The sequence below is a fragment of the Rhipicephalus microplus genome, chromosome 10 (assembly GCF_043290135.1).
Source record: "Rhipicephalus microplus isolate Deutch F79 chromosome 10, USDA_Rmic, whole genome shotgun sequence".
Lineage (NCBI taxonomy): Eukaryota > Metazoa > Arthropoda > Arachnida > Ixodida > Ixodidae > Rhipicephalus > Rhipicephalus microplus.
The window spans coordinates 100115020-100133716 of NC_134709.1; positions in this window are offsets into that span (position 1 = coordinate 100115020).

The window sequence follows — 18697 nt, forward strand, 5'->3', positions numbered from 1 at the left end:
AACGCGAAAATTATGGCATGCCAGTCATGAATGCCATGATTTACATTTCATGGTTTTGCTGCGCTTGCGGTGGTTTCGTTCACATGGCATTATGCGAACTTTGTATAGTGTGACATGACTGCATAGCGAACATAAGTGACAGACACTAACGTGAAAAACATGACTTGCATTTCATGATTTTTGTGTTATGACTAGTCATGACTACACGCCACGCTTATGGTGCGCTCGCGGTCGTTTCGCTAGCGTCACACATACCAAATTTGGTATTACGGAACGTGAATGGATGACGAATGCCCCGCCGCCGTAGTCTAGTGGCTAAGGTACTCGTCTGTTGACCCGTAGGGCGCGGGACCGAATCCCGGCTGCGGCGGCTGCATTTTTGATGGAGGCGAAAATGCTGCAGGCCCGTGTGCTCAGATTTCAGTGCACGTTAAAGATAAAGAACCCCAGGTGGTCGAAATTTCCTGTGTCCTCCACTACGGTGTCTCTACTAATCATATAGTGGTTTTGGGTCGTTAAACCCCATATATGAATGGATGACGAATATGACTGATGCAAACATGGTAATCATGACATGAGTGTAATGTAAAACAGGACTACATGCTACGCTCATAGCATGCTCATGGCTGTTTAGCTACCTCCACATACAGTAAATTTGGTATTACTTCACGTGAATGAACGACGAAGGTAAATGACTCATGTAAACATAATAACCATGATATGCGTGTCTTGTAAATCTAGACTAAATGCTACGCTCCTAGCGCACTCGTCGCCGTTCTGCCAGCTCTACATAAACCAAATTTTCTATCATGGACCTGAATATACGGCGATGTTAAATGAGACGGCTAAGCGGGATAAACATGAAATCCGTGTCATGTGAAACTCGACTATATGCTACGCTCATAGCGCACTCGTAGCCATTTCGCTAGCTCCAAATGTACCAAATATCGTATCACGTGACGTGAATAGACGACGAAGGTAAATGACATGGCTAAACATGATAATCATGATATCATGATAATCATGATGATGATGATAATCATGATGCATGTCATGTGAAACATGGCTACATGCTACGCTCATAGCGTGCTCGCCACTGTTTCGCTGGCTCCACATATAGCGAATTTGGTATCACATGAAGTGAATAGACGTCGGAGGAAAATGGTACGTGCAAACAATATAATTAATATATGCGTGTCATGTAAAACATGACTACATGCTACACTCATAGCCTGCTCGCGGCTGTTTCGCTAGCTCCACATATACGAAACTTGGTATTACGTAACGTGAACAGACGACGAAGGTAAATTACACATCCCAACATGACAATCATGTCACGGAAGTTATGCATGGCATAATTTACGTCCAACTTGTAACGTTGTGCTCATATTGAAGTGACATATCTACCTTCCTCAATCGTGTTTCGCATATCACTGATTTCCACAGTACGTCTTATCTGCCAGTTTTTTTTTTTAAGAATGTCTCTTTTTTTCTACCTAACGGAAGCTCTCCGTTGCAATTCTTAGATAACGAAAACGTTTCAAGGAGGCTAAAAGTTTGACACAGCTCGCTGTATACGGTTTTACCTTCTGGTTCGAAAACATTTAAGAAATTCATACAATTATATCCTGTTGTTAACACGTTGGATTTATCAAAAGTGTTGATGTAACTCCTAGATAAAGCCTAATACGTTGTTCTCCAGATAACTCTATGCACTCTTCTGCTATGAAAAGGCGCTTATAAATATTCCTTTTGAGCCTCATTCCGACACTTAAGGCGATCAGCAAAACACCACGCTGTTGAAAGGTTCGTGTGCTATGTAAACCTTAACGAACAGGTGCAACTGCCGAATTCGCTATAGATATAAGAGCACTGTAGCCAATTCAAGTACAACAGCAAGAACACTCCTCCTCCTCCTCCTCCTCCTACTACTACTACTACTACTACTACTACTACTACTACTACTACTACTACTACTACTACTACTACTACTACTACTACTACTAGGAATTATATTTTTTACTAATAGTAGTTGTAGTGGTAGTGGTATTCTTGCATCACGTAGTATATGTAGTATTTCGTACTCAATAAACATTTCGCTTGTGTAAAATGTACAGCGTTGGTACTCGTGCCTTACGCGCTTCATACACCGTAAAAAATAGTATGTGTGTACTGGTTGAGCAGCGATAACGTAGTGGTTAGAACATCAACCTCACATGCAAGAGGTCCGTGGTTAGAATTCCGGTGCCGCACAGTTCTCAACCGGATTTTAAAAAAAAGTCCGCCTGGAGATGGAACTGCATTAAAAGTGATATGGCTTTAGTGCAGCTCAGTTTGAGCGTGAAGGAAAGATACTATACAGCCAAGAAGGGGACAAAAAATAGACGACACTGCCATCTGTTTTTTTTTTCCTTCTTGACTGCATGGTATCTTTCCTTCACGCTCATACTGAGCTACACTGAAGCCATATCGTTTTATCATGCACCAACTCACCCAGTCAGCGGTACTTGTCGATGGCATTAAGAGGCCTGGGGTGCGGCCTCACTAGTGACCACCGGCGGGAACGCACTCCCTCACCAGAGAAGGATTGGCCACCCTGGTGCAGTGTCTGGCCACTACCTCCCACATGCATACGTCAATTAACTCACGGCCCTCAGTCCCCAGCGGCTGCTAAGCAACTGGCCACGGCGGCGGTCACATATGCAACGCAGCAGAGGGTGCTATGAATCTCTGGATCCGGACAGGCCGCCATTGGAACCTGGACTTGGCAACGTTTAACGCTGGAACCTTATCTAGTGAGGCAAGTCTAGCTGTACTATTCGAGGAGCTAGATGGCATTAAATGGGATGTAATATGGCTCAGTGAGGTTAGGAGGACAGGTGAAGCATATACGGTGCTACAGAATTCGCATGTCTTTTGCTATCGGGGCTTGGCTAACAAAAGGGAACTGGGAGCGGGGTTCCTAATTCACAGAAACATCGCTGACAACATAGAGGAATACTATAGCATTAATGAAAGGGTGGTAGGTATCGTAATTAAACTCAATAAGAGATACAAGATGAAGGTGGTACAGGCTTATGTGCCAACATCCAGCCATGATGACGCGTCATTTGAAAGCTTTTTTGAAGACGTTGAATCGGCAATGAGTAAGGTAAAAACACAGTATGCTATACTGATGGGAGACTTTAATGCAAAAGCAGGGAAGAAACAGGCTGGAGACGAGGCACTAGGAGATAATGGCATCGGTACTAGAAACGCCAGAGGAGAGCTAGTAGTAGAATTCGCAGAACGCAATACTTTACGGATTTAGAATACCTTCTACCGAAAGCGGAAGAACCGTAAAGGCACACGCAGAAGCCCTAACGGCGAAAATAAGAAAGAAATAGACTTTATACTGAGTGCACACCCAAGCATCAGGCAGGATGGGGAAGTGCTTGGCAAGGTACGATGCAGTGACCATATAATGGTACGGTCCCGAATCCGCCTATACTTGAAGAAAGAACGACAGAAACTGATACGCAAGAAGCCAATCAATGAAATAGCACTGAGAGGGAAAGTACAGGAATTCAGAGTCTCGCTTGAGAACAGGTACTCGGCTCTTACTGAGGAAACCAACCTTAGCGTACATAGAATGAATGATAAACTGACAAGTATCATTATGGAGGGTGCAGTGGAAGTTGGAGGCAGGGTAGTTAGAGAAGACACTAGCAAGCTTTCCCAGGAAACGAAGAATCTAGTTAAGAAGCGTCAAAGCATGAAAGTCTCAAGTACATCAGACAAAATATAACTTTCAGAGTTTTCGAAGTTGATTAATAAGCCTAAGGTATCCGATGTAAGAAGGTATAATATGGAGAGAATTGAACACGCTCTTAAAAGCGCAGGAAGTGACAAAGCAGTGAAGATGAAACTTGGGATAGGCGAAAATCGGATGTATGCACTAAGGTACAGAAGGGCCAAATTACTACCAATATGAATAGGATAGTTAAAATAGCGGAGGAATTTTACAGAGATATGTACAGTAGCCGGGACAACCACGACCTTTATACTATAAGAACTAACAGTAACCCAGATGACACCCCACAAGTAGAGATAGAAGAAGTCAGAAATGTCTTGGAGAGCATGCAAAGAGGCAAAGCTGCTGGTGAGGATCAGGTAAGATCAGATTTGCTGAAAGGTGGAGGACAGATTGTGATATAAATACTAGCCACCCTGTTTACGAGGTGTCTCCTGACGGGAAGAGTACCAGAGTCTTGGAAGAATGCCAACGTCATCTTAATACATAAAAAAGGAGATGACAAGGACTTGAAGAATTACAGGCAGATCAGCTTGCTCTTCGTAGTATGCAAGCTATTTACAAAGGCAATTGCTAACAGAAATAAGAGAACATTAGAATTCAATCAAATAAGGAAACAAGCAGGATTTCGAACAGCCTACTCAGCAATCGACCACATTCATACTATCAATCAAGTATCAGAGAAATGCTCAGAATATAGCCTTCCACTATACGTAGGTTTCCCGGATTACGAGAAGGCGTTTAATTCAGTAGAAATATCAGCAGTCATGCAGACACTGCGGAGTCAGAGTGTAGACGAAGCACATGTAAACATCCTGGAAGAAATCTATAGGGGATCAACTGCTACCATAGTGCTTCACAAAAAGAGAAACAGAGTGCCAATCAAGAAGTGTGTAAGGCAGGGGGATACAATACCCCAATGCTATTTGCCACGGGCTCACAGGAGGTTTTCAGAGGCCTACAATGGGAACAGTTAGGCATAAGTGTTAATGGAGAGTACCTTAGTAACCCGCGCTTCGCCGATGACATTGCATTGCTGTGTAACTCAGGGGACGAATCGCAGCTCATGATTACGGAGTTAGACAAAGAGAGCGGAAAAATAGGTCTTAAAATTAATCTACAGAAAACGAAAGTAATGTACAACAACCTCGGAAGAGAGTAGCGCTTCGAGATAGGTAATAGTGCACTTCAAGTTGTAAAAGAGTATGTCAATCAGGACCACGAAGCCGAACCACGAGATTGAAGTAAGTGGAAGAATAAGAATGCGGTAGAGCACATTTGGCAAGCACTCTCAAATTATGACAGGTAGATTGCCACTACCCCTCAAGAGGAAGGTATATAACAGCTGTATCTTGCCGGTACTTAGCTACGTAACAGAAACCTGGACACTTACAAAGAGGGTTCAGCTTAAATTGAGGACGACGCAGCGAGCAATGGAAACAAAAATGGTAGGTGTAACCTTGAGAGACAAGAAGACAGCAGAGCAGATTAGGGAACAAACGGGGGTTAAGGATATCATAGTTTAAATTAAGAAGAACAAATGGACATGGACCGGGCATATAGCGCGTAGACAGGATAACCGCTGGTCACTAAGGGTAGAAGGCAAGCGGGCTAGGGGGAGGCAGAAGGTTAGGTGGGCAGATGAGATTAAGAAGTTTGCGGGTATAAATTGGCAGCAGCAAGCACAGAACCAAGTTGACTGATAAAACATGGGAGAGGCTTTTATCCTACAGTGGACGTAGTCAGGTGGATGATGATGATGACAATGACGGTGGTGGTGGTGGTGGCGGTGGTAGTGGCGGTGGTGGTGGTGGTGTACTGGTACGCATGGAATGCTCTTATGGTCAATCAGAATGTCACAATTACGGTACAGATGGCATACTGCCTCAAAATTGAGTGATTGATCGTTTCTCAGTACGGGTACGTTATGACAAAATATACCAAAAAATGCGTGAGATAGTGCCTGCATTATCCACGAATAACTAATATGTTATGCCTCGATATACCGCAGTAAAAATGAAGAGATAAAACGATACATATTTCAATTGATAAAAGATTGTTATTCACGTAAACAAATGGGATGGCAATTTTCAGTCCTGATGTCCTTTCCTATTTTATTGCCTGTGATATTTGGACCGTTGAAGCGGCTGCGTTCAGTTTTAATACACTGCCACAAAGACGTTTCTGTGCGCATTCAATAGACGTATGGAACTTCAGTGTCAACTGAATCCTAGTGATTGTTCGCTTCTGCGCAATGCACATAATGTGCACATGAAAATTTGTGAGAGAGCATTTTTATAACAATGGGGAGTGATTTTTACGCACCGTGTTTAATGCAGTTTAGAAAAAATCGCGAAATATGATGATGCCTCCTTCAGCTGATGAAACATTATGGCTCACTAAACCCCTGAGTGAAGGCTGCGCCTTCATATGGCATCCAACGTGGTTTTCGCGTGTAATTGACCTTCTTTTCATTCCTTCCAACGTGGTTTTCTCAGGCACTTTTTTTCTCGTTGTTGGAGCTCGCTTGCGTACCGCGAGCACCACACGCATAGGCACCTGTCCAGCCAGCCCATCTCAAACGTGATACTCCTACTGACGTAAAGTCTGATATAATGTCCGATAAGGCGAAGCAGGATGCGTTCATGCCAGGTACGTCTCGTATCGTCGAGCAGTTGACCACGTTGCTAGAACGCCTGGTTATACCAGCCGAGTTTTCTTTTATAGCTGTTCGTGCCCACATGCGTAGGACATACGGACAAGAAATATGTCGTAGACATTTTGCAGGACTTCCATGATTATCGTGACGCGCAAGCCTTCACAGATGAGACTGTTGTGTTATGCGTTCAGGTTGTTGCCCTGTCTGGCTCTGCCGCATGTTTTCGTCGCCAGTCTTTCGAAAGTTGGTCCCACATCGATCAGTTATTCCGCGTCGAATCGCTACGTCGTTCACATGAAACATACTTCATAGTACTACACAGGCTGATAATCATACGGTCTTTACAGGAGTTTTAACAATATGCAGATCCTTCGGCGTTTCAATTGAAAAGAGTAACTCACGCAGTTATGCATTTGCATCCGCGTTTTCAGGTGTACTTAAAGGGCCACTCACCAGGCCCCATACCAAATTTTAGTTAGATAGTGGAAGTATTTGGGTGTCCCAAGAGGAACATTTTGCCAGAAAAAGTTTTCGAATCGGTTCATCAAGAGCGGAGAAAACAGGTTTTTTGAAGCGGCGCGAAACGAGCATGAGAGGAGGCAAGCTCGAAACCCTTGCCGCTCTTCCGTCATGCGCACTTCACCATGAGGTGACGTGCGCATGACGTGCCCAAACAAGTCCAACCCCCGAGAACGCGAGCAGCGTTGCTTTACTGACCATCGTTATTTTGTGGTCTTCTGCCTGTTTCTGTGGGATGGTTTGGAAACGCCTGCTTAGACGCTGTAGAGTAGATGAGCACAATGAGTGCGCGAACGCGTAGGAGCGTTCCACAGCGGTCGTCTGCTCAATGCGCTGACCGCGGGGACACAAACGCATGCGAAACGCTGGCACATTAGCCTCGCATCTCGTAGCATTTCACGGGAAGAAATAAAGGAGAAGCGTGCACAATTTGTTATTGCGTCTCATTATTTATTTCAAGTTTTATTAATTTCTTAAAGCAACAAATATATAAACTATGCATGTTGTGTTGAATAATTTTTGCCACGTCACATGGTATACTGTTGACGACGTCAGTGCAGACTCGTCTACGTAAAGGACCTACGTCACTGCATTGCCATGAACGTAGGGCCATTCCTACGCCTACGCCACGCCCTCATTCTCTACGCGTGCGCCGGTAGAGGGGAGAGGGAGCAGGTTTCATCTTGAAATTTGACCCATTTCTAGGGCGCGTGGCGTTGCAAAGTTTGGCAGACGGGATCATGAACGCCTCGTCTACGCATTGCGCTTGTCAGCTGAAAATTGTTAAACCTGGTGAGTGGCCCTTTAAGGAGTCATTCATTCCCTTCACTCAAAGTCCTCGCAAAAGCGGCGGGTGATATTCAGGCAGCAATGTTACCGGAGTTCACATGTACCAACCACCACCCCCGCTCAAATTCACTCTCGAGAAAAGAAGGATTCGAGTGAGAAGCGCAAACGGGCGTGAAGCACAAAGCGCTTTTCACATGTTAACAGTCACGTTGTACTCGAGAATACGATGAGCGATCTTCCGTATACAACCACATTCCTCGTTGCCGACACTGATAAAGCGTCATTCAGGATGGTTTCCATGGCAGCAGTAAAGGTCCAGGCTCTTTTAGATAGATACTGGCTCAGCTGTTTGTGTTTTCGGGAATCGAATCAAGAACGACTGTAAGTATGAAGGCTTAGCCTTGGGTAGTGTAAGCACCAATCTGAGCGTGGTTTGTTCTCATGTTGTCTCCGCTAGGCCAGCAGTTCGTTTAACAGTTACACTCGATGGGCAAAAACTTCGACAACGTTTCCTATACCTATCCGGACTTTCCTGCCCCGTGATTTTCGGACGCTATTTTATAGCCAAGTCGCGAATTCAGCTTGATGTTCGTATGAACACCTAGAGCAAAGGCATCAATGCAAAACCGCTCACGTTTGTGACTCTTTCGCAACAATTCCAATCTCATCTGTTGCAACAAAACTGAATCCGTTCTTTGAGACTAAAGAGCACTTTACTGTTATTGAATCCATCATAGAACCATCAGAGCTGAAAGTGTGAATTTAAGTGGCCCTAAAGACAGTTGCAGCAATGCTCACAGAGGCTTCTGGCAAGGTTAATGTATTCGAACACAGGATCAACACAGGTGACGGCCGCTCTATTCGTTTTCATTTGCGTCTCCTGAGTGTCCACAAGCGCAAACTTCTGAACGCTGCTCTTGACGAAATGCTCGCCACCGTTGCCCTAACAGCGTCCAACAGTCCCTGAAGCATTTCCAGTTGCTTTAGCTCCGAAAAAGAACAGTTCTGCATTGACCACCAGGGGTTAAACGCCGTCATGACCCAAGACTCGTACCTCTTTCTATCAATCGACTCTGTTAAGTATTCCCTTAGGGCCACCGAACTCTTCGCTTCCCTGGACTGTAGCAGAGGCCTCCTGAAAATTCCTTTAGCAGGTTGAGATGCAGAAAAAACAGCATTTACTTGCTACAGGGGATTTTCGAGGCTACCTTTCAGATCGTGCAATTCATCGGCCACATTTCAGCGCGTCATGGACATTGAGCTTCGATATATCAAATTCAATTATGCAATAGCTTACATGAATGACACGGTAGTCTTTTTCGCGAACCTCTGACGAGCACTTGATCCACTTAACCACTGTATTACAACAAATGCAAGATGCAGGCATCATCCTCAGCCCTCGTAACGTTCAGTTGGGCTCAAAGAGAATCAACCTCTTATATTTCATTTTCGATCAAGGCTTATATGGTCCGATGAGCAGAAAATTTATGCTATCCTGCATTTTCACCACCTATGAATGTTGTTATCCTGCAACGGTTTTGGGTAAGGTGGGGTCCTACCATCACTTCATTCCCCACTGCGCCGACCTGGCACGACCACTTAAGCAGCTCCTGTGCAAGGGTGCCCGTTGATCTTGGGCTAACTTGGAGAAGGCAGCAATTGAGGCTTTGTCAGAGCCTATTGTTGATACAGCACGGATGCGCCTCCCTGACCTAAACTTGCCCTTCACTGGGCATACCGATGCAAGTGAGTGTGCCCTTGGAGCGATTTCGCACCAAGAATATCAATAAATGCTCTGCCCACTAGAATTGTTGAGCCAGATGCTCTCGGGCACAAACGGAACTACACTGTAACAAAGAAAGAGTGCCTTCCAAGCGTTTTCGCGCCGAAGAAATTTGACAACTGTCTGCACGAAGCTGCATTTGCGAGTGAAACCGATCATGAGACTCTGTCTTGGCTGTCAAATCTGCAAAACCAATGAGGTCATCTGGTCCAGTGGGATCTTTCTCTTCAAAAATATAATTAGAGTGGAGTACAAGAAAGACACCAACCGCAAAGTGGCTGACGCGCTTTCCCGAGCGCCACTGTCCGGAGATGGTGATCGAACCGCCGAGGTCCTGGTTGTCACAGGGCCTGAACATGCCTGGGTAACACTGGCCTCATGACAGCAACTTCTTGACGCTCAAAGAAGGGACGACCAGTGCACGCAGATATGCAGTGGCCTGGGCGCTGCAGGTCCCACCGGGAACACATTGTCCGCAAACTTCTATGGCAGCTACTTGCAAGCTGATGACAGCCTGCTCTCGCGTTACGTACCCTCACTTGAGACGCTTGTTGAAGAGTCCCTGTTTCGTAGATTTCACTCCTAGGACTCTACACAAAGCTTTCTTGGCGTATATTCAAGACACACGCCTGGCTGGTTGCAGTGATGGCAAGCGAACTCAGTGAAAAGTTCTGTCGCGTTGTTACATGGCCAAACATGAAAAAGAACGTCATAACATAAGTTCTCACTTTTTGTCCCTCCGCGGTGGTCTAGTGGCTGAGGTACTCGGCTGCTGACCCGCAAGTTGCGGGATTGTATCTCGACTGCAGCGGCTGCATTTTTGATGGAGGCGAAAATGCTGTAGGCCCGTGTGCTCAGATTTCATCATCATCATCATCATCATCATCATCATCATCAGCCTGACTACGTACACTGCAGGACAAAGGCCTCTCCCATGTTCCACCAGTTAACCCGGTCCTGCGCTTGCTGCTGCCAATTTATACCCGCAAACTTCTTAATCTTATCTGCCCACCTAACCTTCTGTCTCCTAGAAGTGTGGCAGCTTGGGCTAGTTGGTATGGCATGACGATAGTTATAGCGCGAGAACAAAACGACTACACAGAGACAAACCTGCTTGCCTTCTCTGGAAATCCAGTGAGTGCTCAGATTTAGGCGTACGTTAAAAAACTCCAGATGGTCAAAATATCCGGAGTCCACCACTACGGCGTCTCTCAAAATCATATTCTGGTTTTGGGACGTTAAACACCACATGTCAACCACCTTCACACTTATCTTACCTGCCAGACCCAAAAACCAAGGGGAGGCAAACCACCAGGCCTCATGCAATCTGTGAAAAGCAGGTACCCATGGGAATTTCTCGCCCGTGACGCAATGAGCCCGTACCCTACATCAGCTAAGGGGTGTAAATACTTGTTAGCAGTCACTGACCATTTTCCTGAATGGATAGACCTGTACCCGTTACGCCGGCTGAATTCAAAAGTAATCTGAGATTGTCTGCTGCTGACGTTCACTCGTTTTGGTTTTCCAAAGCAGCCAAAAGAGATAATGGCACATTTTCACAGGCAGAATGTTTGCGAAGATTTGCACAGTTGTTAGTGTACACCACAAAATAACGACACCTTACCACTCTCGGGCCAACATTACTGAGCGCGTCAGCGGAAACCTTGAAACAATTTTGGTGGCTTTCACTGACCGGCACTGTGACAGATGCCCGCGTACAGCAAATGGCATTTGCCACGCGAACAGTGAATCGTTCAACTGGCTTTACTCCAGCAGCCATTCTCACAGGTCGCCGGCTCAAATTTTCTATCGAACTTGCGCTAACCCGTGAGTTCGAATCATCGCACTCCAACCACGCAACGTTGGGGCAAAATATTTCCAGTCGCTTGAGCGAAACTTTGCGGGAAGCCAGGGAAAACTTGAAACAATCCCGCCTGGAACATTGCAAACAATATAACAAGGGCAGGCGACCTTCACAGTTGGCGTTCGGTGATGAGGTGCTCCACCGCACACATTCACTCAGTGATGCAGCAAAAGGGTGTGCTGCCACTCTCGCACCACAATTAGATAGTCCTTATGTGATTTTGAACAAAATTTTTAGTTTGGCAAACCTTTTCGAATACAAACACTGGTCAAAATAACAGGAGCTTTGAACGTGTGCCACTTCAAACCTTACTACGAGCACCACTAAACGCGTGAACACATTCCCCCACTACGTTGAGATAGCTGTCCTGCGTATGCGCTGTGTGTCGATCAGGATGCGGTACATTCTTTTGTTGTCCTTCCGTAGTAGTCTTGTGTTTCGCTTCATAGAACACCTCGCAGCAACTTTAGGGCCAACTAACCTGAGACAAAGCACAAGGCCGACTTCCGTCGTGGAACGGCAATGCACGCTGCGTGCATCTTCCATTCTGGGCAACTGGCGGAACAGGGACAGGTCATGCGATGTGGGACGTGTTCAAAGGCTCCGTTCGCGTAATAGGATGGAAAGGTGCGCTAGTTGGTAATTCATGATGGTTCGGCGAACTGGGAATGCGGGGGTAAACACATACAAAGCAAAGAGAAGGCACACAGCGCTCACGAGCGCTCGTGCTGGGTGCTTGTTCTGTGTGCGCTCGTGCTGTGCGCCTCCTCTTTCCTTTGTGTTTGTGTTTACCCCGTGCTCCCTGTCCGCTGAACCATCCGTTCGGGTAACCATCAGGACAAATGCATGCGACGAATGGTCATGTGTTGTGGTACCTGACAAACTGTGTAGTGTTGGCTATCTCGTGTCTCAGCTCGTGGCTGCATCTTCGCAGAGCTGATCGACAGAGCGGACAAGGCAACGGTGAGTTTAGGCAACATTCATGTACAGTATAAGTAGAGGCGCTGCATCTTCGGCACTGGGCCGACAGCTTAAAGAGATCGCACTGAGGTACGACGATGAGCCGGAATTTCTTCGGTCGCTCTCTCTAACTCTTCGCGCCGCTGGCTTCTGTAGGCCCTGGGAATCCCTTCCATCGGCCAGTAGTTTGAGGCCTCCAATCAGGAACCGCCGCTGGTAGCTGGCTGAAATTGGACCCGTGGGGGAGGAGGCTTGCCCCACGTTGCGTAAGACGCACCTCAAGAGATACCGCTGATTGCAACAGCCTAGCTCACTCGCTGGTTTTGACACTGGTTGCATCAGCCAATCATCGATGTGGACGCCACTAGCATCAGACGATACCGTAATGAATACATTACAGAAGCAATGCAGCTCAGTTTAGACTTTCAGACATAACAGTAGAGAAGGAGATGTGACTAATCATGAATTGTTGCGGTGCCCGACGAACGGTGTAGACGGATCAGGGACTGCTTCTCACTTTACACTCTTCTAGTTTTATGTGTTTTTATAATTAAATGTATGTAAGGAGAGGTTGGTGTCAATTCGTGGCGCCGGCTATTCCTCATTTTTATGTGTGTCCTTTTGTATTGCATACAGTAGTGTGTGGACTATGACACTCACTGGAGCGTTCATTCAAGTGTGAAGGTGAGCGTCGGGCCGATGGGCCATTATCTGCAGCACGTACGTTGGAACACTGAAAAGAGCCCAAAGAACTAGTAATGTATTTCAGCGGAGTGCCTTGTCGCGCGAGTTGGTTCATTCTTAATGTAGCTTTTAGCGCGAAATAAACACTAGACGGACAACCGACTCGCCCAACAAGTTACTCTGCTGAAGTACGTTGGAAGCAGGGCGAGGAGAACACATGCGTATTGTCCATTGTCATGGCAAGCGTCAGTGTCGCAAATGCCACAGGGGCCTGAAAATGGCTAGCCGATAAAAAGGCAGATGAGACAGGCATGGCGATGGGAAATGGCGATAGGTGCGCTGGCCACGAGGTTTTTGCTTCGCGAGTGCTCCAGGGTCACACCGGTTATGGGCGTTATCTAAAATGAGTCGGCTTGACTTATACTGCGTGTTGCGCGTGAGTTCGTTTTATTTCCCGCTGTTGTGTTTCGCGCCTGCTTTCCTGCTGTTATGTTTCGCACCGTATGTACCGTTGACCGCCAGTCTGCGCGAATTGTTCGCTCCTGGCTTTTGGTCCTCTAGTATGCATTTGTGCCGTGTTGTGGTGGGCTGTAGGCAGTAAGGTTTGTTCAGATTCTGTTGAAGCATTCACTGAAAGTGCTTCTTGTTCCCAGCGTTGCTGGCTCGCGTCACGCGAATGGCGGCTCACTAACCCCCCTGAGTAGAGGCATGGCCTTCAATGATTACCATTTTTTTCGGGCCACGGAGTATTTGAAGTATTTTGTGAATATTAAACATTTTGTTTGTGCAAGTTACACAGAGTTGGCACTTGCGCCTTATGTTATTCGTACATCGTATTCGAAAGTCTCTGTGTACTAGTGTGCATGCAAGGAACTTATGGGCAATCCGAGTGTCAACTACGGAACAGATGCCACAATGCCTCAAAGTTGCATGATCGATCGTTTCTCTGGCCGAGTATATTACGACAAAATATACCAAAAACTGCGCGAGATCGCGCCTGCATTGTGAACAGCTGTAGCTCATGCACTAAGCCTTAATGGAGTTCAAAAACAGTGAAAAGATAAAACGATACATATTTCAACCGATAAACGATCGCAACTCACGCAAATATTTGAAATGACAGTTTTCAGTACTCTTATCAAAATGTTATTTTATTTGTCTGCAGTATTTGGACAGCTCAGGCCGCTGCGTTCAGTTTTATTACACTACCACAAAGACATTTGTGCATGCCAGCACGCATGCAATAGACTTATGGTAAGCCAGTGTCGTAAACATGCTAGAGACAGTATGATGTCTGAAACCTACGTCAATGTTCACTTCTGCTCAATACAGATAATCGAAACGTTGAAATGTGTGAGAGAGTGAATTTTATAGCCACAGAGAGTGATTTTTATATATCAAGCATCAATGCAGTTCAGAAACAATGACCAAATAAAGTGATGCCTCCTACGATTGACGAAAATTTTTGAACATAACACAATACGAAATCAAATCAGCGTCATCTGTGCCTTCAGATTAAGTGCTTTTTCGACACTTTATGTGAGCATACACACTAAGGAATGTTCTTTTTTTTATTTCTATCTGTTTTTGATACGATATCTTTTTTTTATATCGCGCATGCCTGATTCGCTATTATTACCGCTGAATATTCGTTTATTGTTTTTTAAGAATTCATCTACCTCGTGTTATTTCATAGCCCCAAGTTTTATACCGTTCGGTAGTAGTTATTTTATAAACTACTGTAATGCTAAATCTTATTGTGTTCAGATTGTTTGTTAAACTTGGAGTTTTGTTTATTTAGCGTATACAAACTAATTTGCAGTCATAGCTTTATATACCAAGCCGGTGTTGTTGTTTGTTCCTTTCGTTTCTCATTCATTTCATGATGTTATTTTTCTTGTGCAGCTCCTTTAAATGTCCTTTAAATTTTATGCAAGTATTTTTTCTCATGCTATATTCTAGTATGAGGAGGTCCACCCGTCAGCTCTTGTAACTATGGACTTCCGAACGCAATACTTATTCGTCACGATGTTACATTGTATGCAAGGAAGCTGAATAAAGTTGACGACTTGACTTGATTTGGAAAAGGAATTTTCGATCACAACAAGGTAATGGTGTCAGCCCGAGAACACCCAGACACGTAGGTGGCCAGATGAATAGATAGATAGATAGATAGATAGATAGATAGATAGATAGATAGATAGATAGATAGATAGATAGATAGATAGATAGATAGATAGATAGATAGATAGATAGATAGATAGATAGATAGATAGATAGATAGATAGATAGATAGATAGATAGATAGATAGATAGATAGATAGATAGATAGATAGATAGATAGATAGATAGATAGATAGATAGATAGATAGATAGATAGATAGATAGATAGATAGATAAAAAGTCTATCTATCTGTCTATATATCTAGCCGCCTACGACTTTTAGCTCTCCTGGTCGTTTCGATAATGGTATCGCTACCAAACGTTGTATGGTATAACATGACTGTATGAAGAACATACCTGACTAGCCATGGCATCTCAGTCCCCGCGGGGGAGCTGCCCGCAACACAGCGATCTGTTGGAGGACCAAATAAAAGTTTATCCAATCCAATCCAATGAAAATCATGACATGTATGTCATGAGTGTCATGATTTTAATTTCATTGTCCTGCAGCTCTTGCGGTGCTTCCGTTCACATGGCATGTTCCAAAACTGGTATGGTATGGCATGATTGCACGGCGAACACAAACGACAGACCCCAACATAAAAATCATATCATGCGTGTCATGTTACAACATGACTACATACCACGCTCATGATGCGTTCGCGGCCGTTTCGCTAGCGTCACATATACCAAATTTTGTAGTACAGTACGTGAGTGGATGACGAAGGTAGGTGAGTGGTGCAAACATGATAATCGTAAGGAGCGTGTCATGTAACAACATGACTACATGCCACGCTCATGATGCGCTGGCGGCCGTTTCGCTAGCTTCGCTTACACCAAACTTGGTATTACAGGACGTGAATGGATGGCGAAGGTATGATACTGGTACAAACATGATAAACATGAAACGCGTGTCATGTAACAACAGGACTACATGCTACGCTCATAATGCGCTCGCGGCCGCTTCGCTGGCTTCACCTGTACCAAACTCGGTATTACACGACGCGAACAGATGGCATAGGTAAATGACACATCCAAACACGATAATCACGCCATGCGTGTCATGTAACAACATGGCTACATATCACAGTGATAATGCGCTCGCGGCTGTTTCGCTAGCTTCACATGCCAAATTTAGTATTACGTGACGCCAATCGATGACAAAGGTATGTGACTGGTGCAAACATCATAATCGTGAGATGCGTGTCCTGCGAGAACATGACTACAAGCCACAGTCTAGGCGCCAATACACTTCGACGTGACGTGGTGCGCGTGCTCGCCGGCGGTCATTTCGTCGCGTCACGGCGGCGTTGCCTTCCCATCACTGGTCCTGCCAAATACTCGCAGGCGCGGGCCGCGCAGCGTTGCTTTGACGCATGCGCCTTTCAGCGCGTCCGGCGTCCCTCTGTCGCAAAAAAAGGGAGACGCAGTTTTCTCTGGTTAACGCATCGGCGCGAAATGCAACATGTCGCATTTCGCGCCTGTTGCCGTCGGGCCGCGCTGACGGACGCTGCTCGCGCCTGGCGTCAGACAATAGAGTGCTCGCGTTTTGCTAACGTAGCTTCGCTGTGCCCAGCGTGCGCGCGCGTCAACGCTACATAGGAGTATATTGGACCCTTCATGATGTGCTCGCGGCCGTTTTGCTAGCTCCACAGATACCGAGTTTGGTGTTACGTGACGTCAATAGATGAGGAAATATATAACTGGTGCAAACATGGTAATCCTGACACGCGTGTCATAAAGAACATGACAACATACCACGCTCATGGCGTGCTCGCGGCCGCCTCGCTAAGTCCACATTTACTAAATTTGGTGTCGCGTGATGTGAATAGATGACGAAGGTAAACGACACATCCGAACATGATAATCATGACACGGAAGTCATGTACGGCATCATTTACCTCGACCTCGTAACGTTGTGCTGATTTTAAAGTGACATATCAACATTTCTCAATCGTGCTTCGCATATCATCGATTCCCACTGTACGTGGGATCTGCCAATTTTTTTTCAGTGCGTGAATATTCTTTGCACTCAGATCCGAAGACGTACACTTCGTGTTTATATATTTCATCTGTAAAACCTGAGAGACAAATGAAATAATGAACTAAATAGTATAGGTTGTTCTATACTATTTAGGTTGTTCTATACTATTCTACGCTACAAGAACATGGCGTGCATCACTGCGAGTCGAAATGCAAGCTTGCGATGGAAATCGCAAAGCCGAATGGGGATACTTAAAAAGCGAAGGCAAAGGCACCAAGTTAGCAGAAAGCGCGAATGCGCTGGACCTGCAGCTGATAAACAACCTTGCCCTCCCTTCAAGATGAAGTAATTCGGTACAGCAGGACACAATGCCGGACTTGACCTTTACCATGATGAACGGCAGAGCTACCTGGGATAACTTCGCCGAAGACCTAGGTAGCGACCACTGCATCCTGGAAATTACCGTTGAGAACGAGGCGAAAGCGCCAAGAAAATTCAAAATCACAGACTGGGACCAGTTCCGTAAAATACGGGAGCAGAAGGGCAATACAGAACTATCATATGAAGCCCTCTTAAATGAATTAAAAATGGCAGCGAATGAGGCCACCAAAGAAGTCGAGACTGATGAATCCATCCAGGATATGGACTCTCACCTGGCCACTTTGCTGCAGAAAAAGCATGACCTAAAAAAATCGTGGCGTAAAAACAAGCTCAACAGACACTTACGCACAAAAATCGTGGACCTTGGCCGCGAAATCGAATCTCTCGCCAAAACACTCTGCGCCCAGCAGTGGAACAACACATGTGACGAAGCGGATGGCAAAAATGAGGAATGAAAGCAAATGGGGGCTGCTCAAACACCTTATGGTGGACAGCGACAAACCCACCAGAGGCGGCACCCAGCTGCAAATTGAACGATTGGTGCACAAGCACGCCCAGGATAGTGGTGGATACCAAGCTCTCCTGAAAACGCTAGGCCAAAAATATATCCCACTGGAAAGCAAATCAGTAGCCTGGGAAAACAATAATCCCTCATATGGAGGTCGACCGCAAGAAAAGCTAGACGAACCATTCAGCGAAGCTAAAATACGGTACGCTCTACAAAAACTCAATGGCAGATCGGCGCCAGGGCCAGATGGAATTGACAATAAACTGCTACAGAATCTAGACAATAAAGCAATCTTAATCATTACTAAGAAGATAAATGAGGCATGGGAAATGGGTACCGTGCCTAAAGAATGGTGTAGTGCCAAGGTTTCGCTCATCCCGAAACCTGGAAAACCGCTGAGCATCGATAACTTAAGGCCCATATCACTCACATCTTGCGTGGGAAAAGTAGCTGAGCATGCAATACTCAACCGTATCTCGGACCACATTGAGAACAATGGGCTCTTTCGACACAACATTATTGGCTTCCGCAGGGCACTGTGCACACAGGTCGCCATGTTGATGTTAAGAGAACACATATGTTACGGCCTCCTCCACACTCCCAAAGCCAT